This window comes from Thunnus thynnus, chromosome 17 (assembly GCF_963924715.1).
Source record: "Thunnus thynnus chromosome 17, fThuThy2.1, whole genome shotgun sequence".
NCBI lineage: Eukaryota > Metazoa > Chordata > Actinopteri > Scombriformes > Scombridae > Thunnus > Thunnus thynnus.
Genome location: NC_089533.1, coordinates 23,281,537 through 23,287,536, shown reverse-complemented (window position 1 = coordinate 23,287,536; position 6,000 = coordinate 23,281,537). Strand labels below are relative to the sequence as shown.

The 6,000-nt window shown below is 40.5% G+C and overlaps 1 long non-coding RNA gene across 1 annotated transcript in view; it reads left to right on the top strand.

Moving 5' to 3' along the window:
• Window positions 1-392: 392 nt before the first annotated feature.
• The window catches only part of LOC137168282 (uncharacterized), a 32,275-nt gene continuing 26,667 nt past the window's right edge, over window positions 393-6,000 (top strand). The window contains exons 1-2 of the long non-coding RNA XR_010924260.1: window positions 393-623; window positions 5,084-5,117. This is a non-coding gene — a long non-coding RNA (uncharacterized lncRNA). The remainder of the gene's footprint in view (window positions 624-5,083; window positions 5,118-6,000) is intronic.

Genomic DNA, 6,000 nt, shown 5'->3' with positions numbered 1-6,000 from the left:
CTCCTCACTATCACTTCTTCTGTCTTATGTCATAGTTAATCACAGGTCTTATAACATGACTAGAGATACTAGCCTCACACTCGTAGTTTGGTAAATATGGGGATTATATTCTTAAATAAACTGTACTTGATTAATGCCGTTGCTCAGTTAAAGCCTCAGAGATTACTGGGGCCTGTCTACAGGGGAAACAAAGAGATATCGGCACACAGAGAACAAGAAACAGAGCACTGGTCTGAATGGCGTCAAAGCATGAAGTCTGTACTCTTAGTGGCTTTTTTTTCTCTAAGTGATGTAACACCTCACTTTGTGTTTGAATTCCCATCATTTCTGTTATGATGTTAACAGGTTTCGTTTCCTCCTCAAAAACTGACCATAAATACCTCCAACTCAACCCAACAAATTGCATTAGCAGCTGATGCCTGCGGGACGTTATTACAACATGCTGTGGGAATTTGTGTGTGCAAGAATCTCTGCAACATGACATTAGAGATTCAACCCCAGTGGCAGTGTTATAACCTCCTGAACAAGCGCATTGAAGCAGAGCAGACTGGCTATTCAGGGGTAACAGGCTGGACGGCAGTGACCTGGAGTCCCTGCGAATTTACTCCTAAAAATAATTTCAGGTAAAATTATTACACACAATAACATCAATAATGGCTTGAAGCTTGCTTGTATTTTGAGCTGATTAAACAGAAACATGAGCATGTATGAGCAACGTGAGTTGAGGTTTGACCCAGATTGCTGTTTCAGCTTCAGTCATACATTGATTTCCAGCCACAATTCTCATAGTCAGAAGACAGACAGCATGCCCTGTGGTTTTTGTCTGAGGGTGGCATGACTGACACATAATCTTGCTTGCTGCCTCTGAAGTTTGTGTTATATTGTTTTTTGTTTCGTTCTCTTTACGTGCACAGGAACCTGTTTTTGTCTGGTTGCTGTGTGTGTGATTGAAAAACAGGCCAAGATAAACAAGCATAGTTTGCTAAGGAATGTGTATCTACATGCTACAGATCTACCTGAAATGCAAAAATGCAGGATATATATTCTAATACATTATGCATCATCATCATTCCATATTATGGCCTCGTTTAGTGTCTTTCCCAGACTGCCAAGTGGGAGGAATGTTTTCTGAAGTGTTTTTTTAAGTGTTTAGTTTAGTTTCTGAAGAGTATTTAGTGTTTCCAATGATGTTTTACAGTTCTGTTGAACAGTGGGAGTCTGGGAACTGCTGTGGCAGGAATGTTTGGACTGACAGTGGGGTGTGTGTTTGAATATATTTCAGATGTAACCAGACCTGACTTGGTTTTCACCATTTTCAGAAGTGGGCAAAGTGGCAAATATTTTTTTTAAAATTTTTTTATTTGTGCATTAAAAGTGGAAAAACATCACAAATCCCCTTCTCTACTAAAATATGCGTTTATATTTTTTAAACAAACCTCAAACCTCAGCAAAGGTTGCTTTTATGCCAACAATAATTTCAAGAATAAGTGTATGTTTCTTTCAAATGTAGCGTAGAAAATTGAAATTATTCTTTAATTGCAGGATACACTACATGCTGCACATGTTATTAATAAAGGAGAAGCTAAAACAACATTGAGATTTCTTGAAAGATTCTTCCTTGCCATCAACTTCTTGGATTCTACTGGTGCCAATATAAAGTCAGTATAATGTTACGTCAGTATCATGATAAACAAAATGATTAATTTGGTCAGTTAGCTAGTTAAAGATTGATAATTCGGTTAGTTTCCTGTGCAGTGGAAAACAAACACAGCATCAGACAAAAGTCCTTTGTCCATCTTTAAAAGATTCAATTATGGTCTTTTTAAAGCTGCAATAATACATTTTTGGTCACTTTGGGGCAGCAAAATAAGCTTAAAACACAACACAAAGTTCTTGTCATGAACATGTTAGCTAACAGTTGCTCATTTACACATCCACTCGTGTTCCTGGCCACCCAAAGAATGTAAGTCCAATATCCACTCTCCTTTAGCTCTGTTTTAGGTCTCCACCAACTCCTGATGGAAATATCTGGCTCTTTAGCTGCTAAATGTTCCATCGTGTTCACCAGCTAGTCGCCAAATTTTTGTCTTCCGTTTGGCGATGAGTAGGTATGTACAGTGGGTTTTTAGAGCTGCTTCAGATGGAAACTAAGTTGATAAGAGCAGTAAGAGTGAACCAAAACGGTAAATCTGTGGGCTGGAAAATCAAAACATGAGTTAAAAGACATTAAAACACTCTGTAAAGCTGAGGGGAATTGCAGAGTTGGGTTATGATTCTCAGTGGCTTCATCACTACGAGCGACCTGTTTCACATGACAGTCACAAATACCATTGTTAATATAGAAATAAAAGTTAAATTTAGTTTAGTTATTCTTTCAGACATTCCTTGTGTGTCCATGGTGATTGCCAGACAAACAAAACAACAAAAGACATTACCGTTTAAAAGACAGACATCAAACAGCACAGTGCTCCATAAAACCATGCAGTATAAGACCTCACCACAACATCACCAACAATCAAAATCAAGTCAGTGCAGCTTTAATGGTCTTTAAATAACCCAGCACATTTATCCAGCCGGAATTTTCTTTTTAATGTGCTATTGATCTGACTATTGTAGATGGCCTCGGTTAAGAGGATTTAGTGTCCTGCGGTGATGCTATCATGCCTGGAGGTGAAAACCCCCTACATTTACTATGGTAATGCACTCTTACTGCAGGGGGTGAATCAGTCCCTGTGAGCTAAACAGAAACCCTGCGACCACAAACTAATGTTTGAAGCTCCCATAGAGAGAAACACTGTTTCACTGAGCACATTTGAAACCCTCACGAGTGTACGTGATACACAAAGTAATAAAAAATCTTTTGTACTATAATATCAGTCGAGATTTGTTTTGTTGGTCCAGTGTGTTCTTAGTCCTTACTGTACGGCTCTGAATGCTGTCTTGGAAATGTTGTTAGACTGAACCGTTCATTCGGGTGGAAGCATCAGACCGCCAAGTGCAGACAGTGGGACCACAGAGTTGTTTGCCAGTCATTGTGCTGCTATTGAGCACAGTCTCTCTGCTCATCCAGTATTGTTTTAACTCTCTTTAAAGCTTAATGATCCCAAACCTCAAACTTTCAGCACAACGGAATCCACTGTGTGCAACCCAATGGCGATTTTATTATTGTTTTTTGTTTTTCTTGCTCTTTCAAATGGTTCCCTTCCTTCACACAGTGCCCCGGCTAAACAAGGCCCCAGGCTGTTTGCTTTACGGTGGTGCCTTCCTTTCTGAGTTTCTTAATGTTGTGGGTGGGAAACAGGGAAGGGGAGACGGCGGGAAAAAGAACCAGAGGAAGAGAAGAAAATAGGGTATAAAGAAGTGGGAGCAAGAGGAAGAGATGATGCCAAAGAAAGCTCTCAAGACATATTGCTTGTGTCACCACTTGGCCTCTCTCGGTCTCTTTTATTTATCTGCTGCAGTTTGGAAAGCTTAAGGGAAGTGAGCCCAAATCCTTAAAAGTTTGCCTCGACCCTGCATCAGTGTCACTGGTTCATCGCTTTTGATTACTTCCATGAGTCCAGATGGAGGACAGTGACGAGAGCATGTTAACTGTCTGTGTCACGGTGAGGAGGAGAGAGTGAAGGATTGGGCCAGGAGGCCCAGGGCTCCGATAAGCTCTCCTTTATGAGAAATGTGGATTTCTGCCGGGGGCTGCGGAGTGCCTGAGGGGGCCTGTGAACTCAACCACTCCTCTGCGGACACTCAAGAGGGGTTGTGTGAAATGGGTACCTCCCTCTCCCGTGGTTGTGCGTGGGAGGCAGGTCACGGACCCACCCTCCCCATTAAGAGCACGAGCTGAAGGGGGAAAATAACAGGGTGAACTAGCCCGAGGGTAACACTGTAGTGCCACCCTCTAATCACAGTTGCCTCACTCACATATGGACAAAAAAAGTATATACTGTACATGCTTGTACAATGAAATACACACACACACACACACACACACACACACACACACACGGTATGTACAGTACACATTGAAAACACATGCTGGCACATCAGAGTCGTGCATAGAGTTTGTGTGCCACTGACGCAATTTAAAGGAAATGTCTGACATTTTGGGCAATTTGCTTATCTTGTCAAGAGTTAGATTAGAAGATTGATACCACGCTCATGTCTCAGAGTGGTATTGATCTTCTCAACTAACTCTCAGCAAGAGAGCTATTAACTTATTTCCTAAAATGTAAAACGATTCCTTTAATGTGGTGTAAAAGTGCACACATACAGTTCTATTGAGTCCATGTACACACGCACACATACATTCCTGCAAACCTCACTGGTTGAATTTGTACCATTTTTAACAACACATCCTTCAAAACTGAGGGACAGAGAGAGACAGAGTGCGGACCTTTAAATACACCACTGGGATTGAAACATCACTTATGTCATTGAACTGTGGTCAGAGAAAATATTTTTGATTGACAGAGGTGATTTATAGCCACTCAGACTTCAAACAGATTTGGTTTATTTGAACTTGTAGCCTGTTTTACTTCCCTTTCACATGACTCTTCTCATAAAGTCAGTGGCTTAAAAAGATGGAAAAAAAGACCTTCTGGCTTTTCACAAAGCTCGAGTTGCACAAAAGAAAGAATTCAGTAGAAAAGAGGTAGATCCCATCTAGCTGGTGCAGCGTGTGAGGGATTTTGGTATCGTGTGATTGAGGCTTTGCTGCCAAGCACAGAAGGGGCAGAAGGCTAAGAGCACACATTTTCTTTGGTTATGTTTCCGTGTGTGTATGGCTGCATGCATTGTGTATGTGTTTGAAAGAGTGTGTATCTTATCACATTGTGAGGACAGATGAAATAGAGTTGGTTTTGTTTGAACAGTGTAGCTTGGATTGATTTGTAACTTTCTTCACGTACACACTACTTTGTAAAAACATTTTACTCCGTGACCACTTGAACAGGCCCAACAGTTTCACACATTGTGTGCATCATCGTCTCCTTTGAGATGATTTATTTCTGCTCAGGTCCTGTCTGACATCTTTATTGTCAACATTTGGTCCAACTGTTAACATGAACATTTTCTTTTTCTTCCTCAGGGCTCAAACTTCCAAAGATACATATCATCATGAGGTCAGTGGTAAAATGACTTCAGTGTTTGTGTGCTGGTGTGTGTCTACATGAATATGTGTGTCAGTGTGTAAGTCCAACTTGATCAGATCAGACCAGAGTGAGGTCCAGACTGTCTGCGGGAATCCTCCTCTGAACTGTAGGGAAGATTTATGGGTACCAGAGGTGCCTGGGGATGATCGCTTCATTCAATGTCTTCATTGTGCTGTGAACACGTGTGCTGTGGTATTGGGTAAAGGAGGTATATGGGGCGATACTCAATCCCCTTTCTAAAGGGATTAAAAGGGCAAACCAGACACATGCGCACATAAGCTTATAGAGCGCATAAAACAAACAATAAAATACCCTCACACATTAGAAGTATGCTCCTATTTGCTCTCAGGATTGTTCTGAATATTAAGCTTCAAAGATTTCAGCATCTACTGAGTTAAGAGATGTGGGTCAATTGTTTCTTAAATGAATGACTCAATCAATCAATCAATGATGAATGACAATGAATGTTTCTATAACTCTATTTTGATAAAAACCAAAGACCGAATAGTTTTAATGTAACACACAGGCTATACTTATAAACAGTGGTAGTTTGAGCTAAATGCTAATGTCAGTATGCTAACTCACTCACCATCTTAGTTTAGCACAAAGCTGCTGACTGATGGGAATGTCAGTTATTTAAGTATTAGAAAAATTGAAATGTAAACCTCAGGGGGTCACCAAAGTTATTACAATTCATCCTCTGGGAACCATGAATGAACAAATTTCATGGCAATCCATAATTGTTAATATATTTCCATCTGGACTGAAAGAAGAGCAGACCAACATTGCCTTCCCTAGATCTATGCTGCACACATGACTAAAAAATAGGCTGAAATCTGCAAAAATTGTCTAA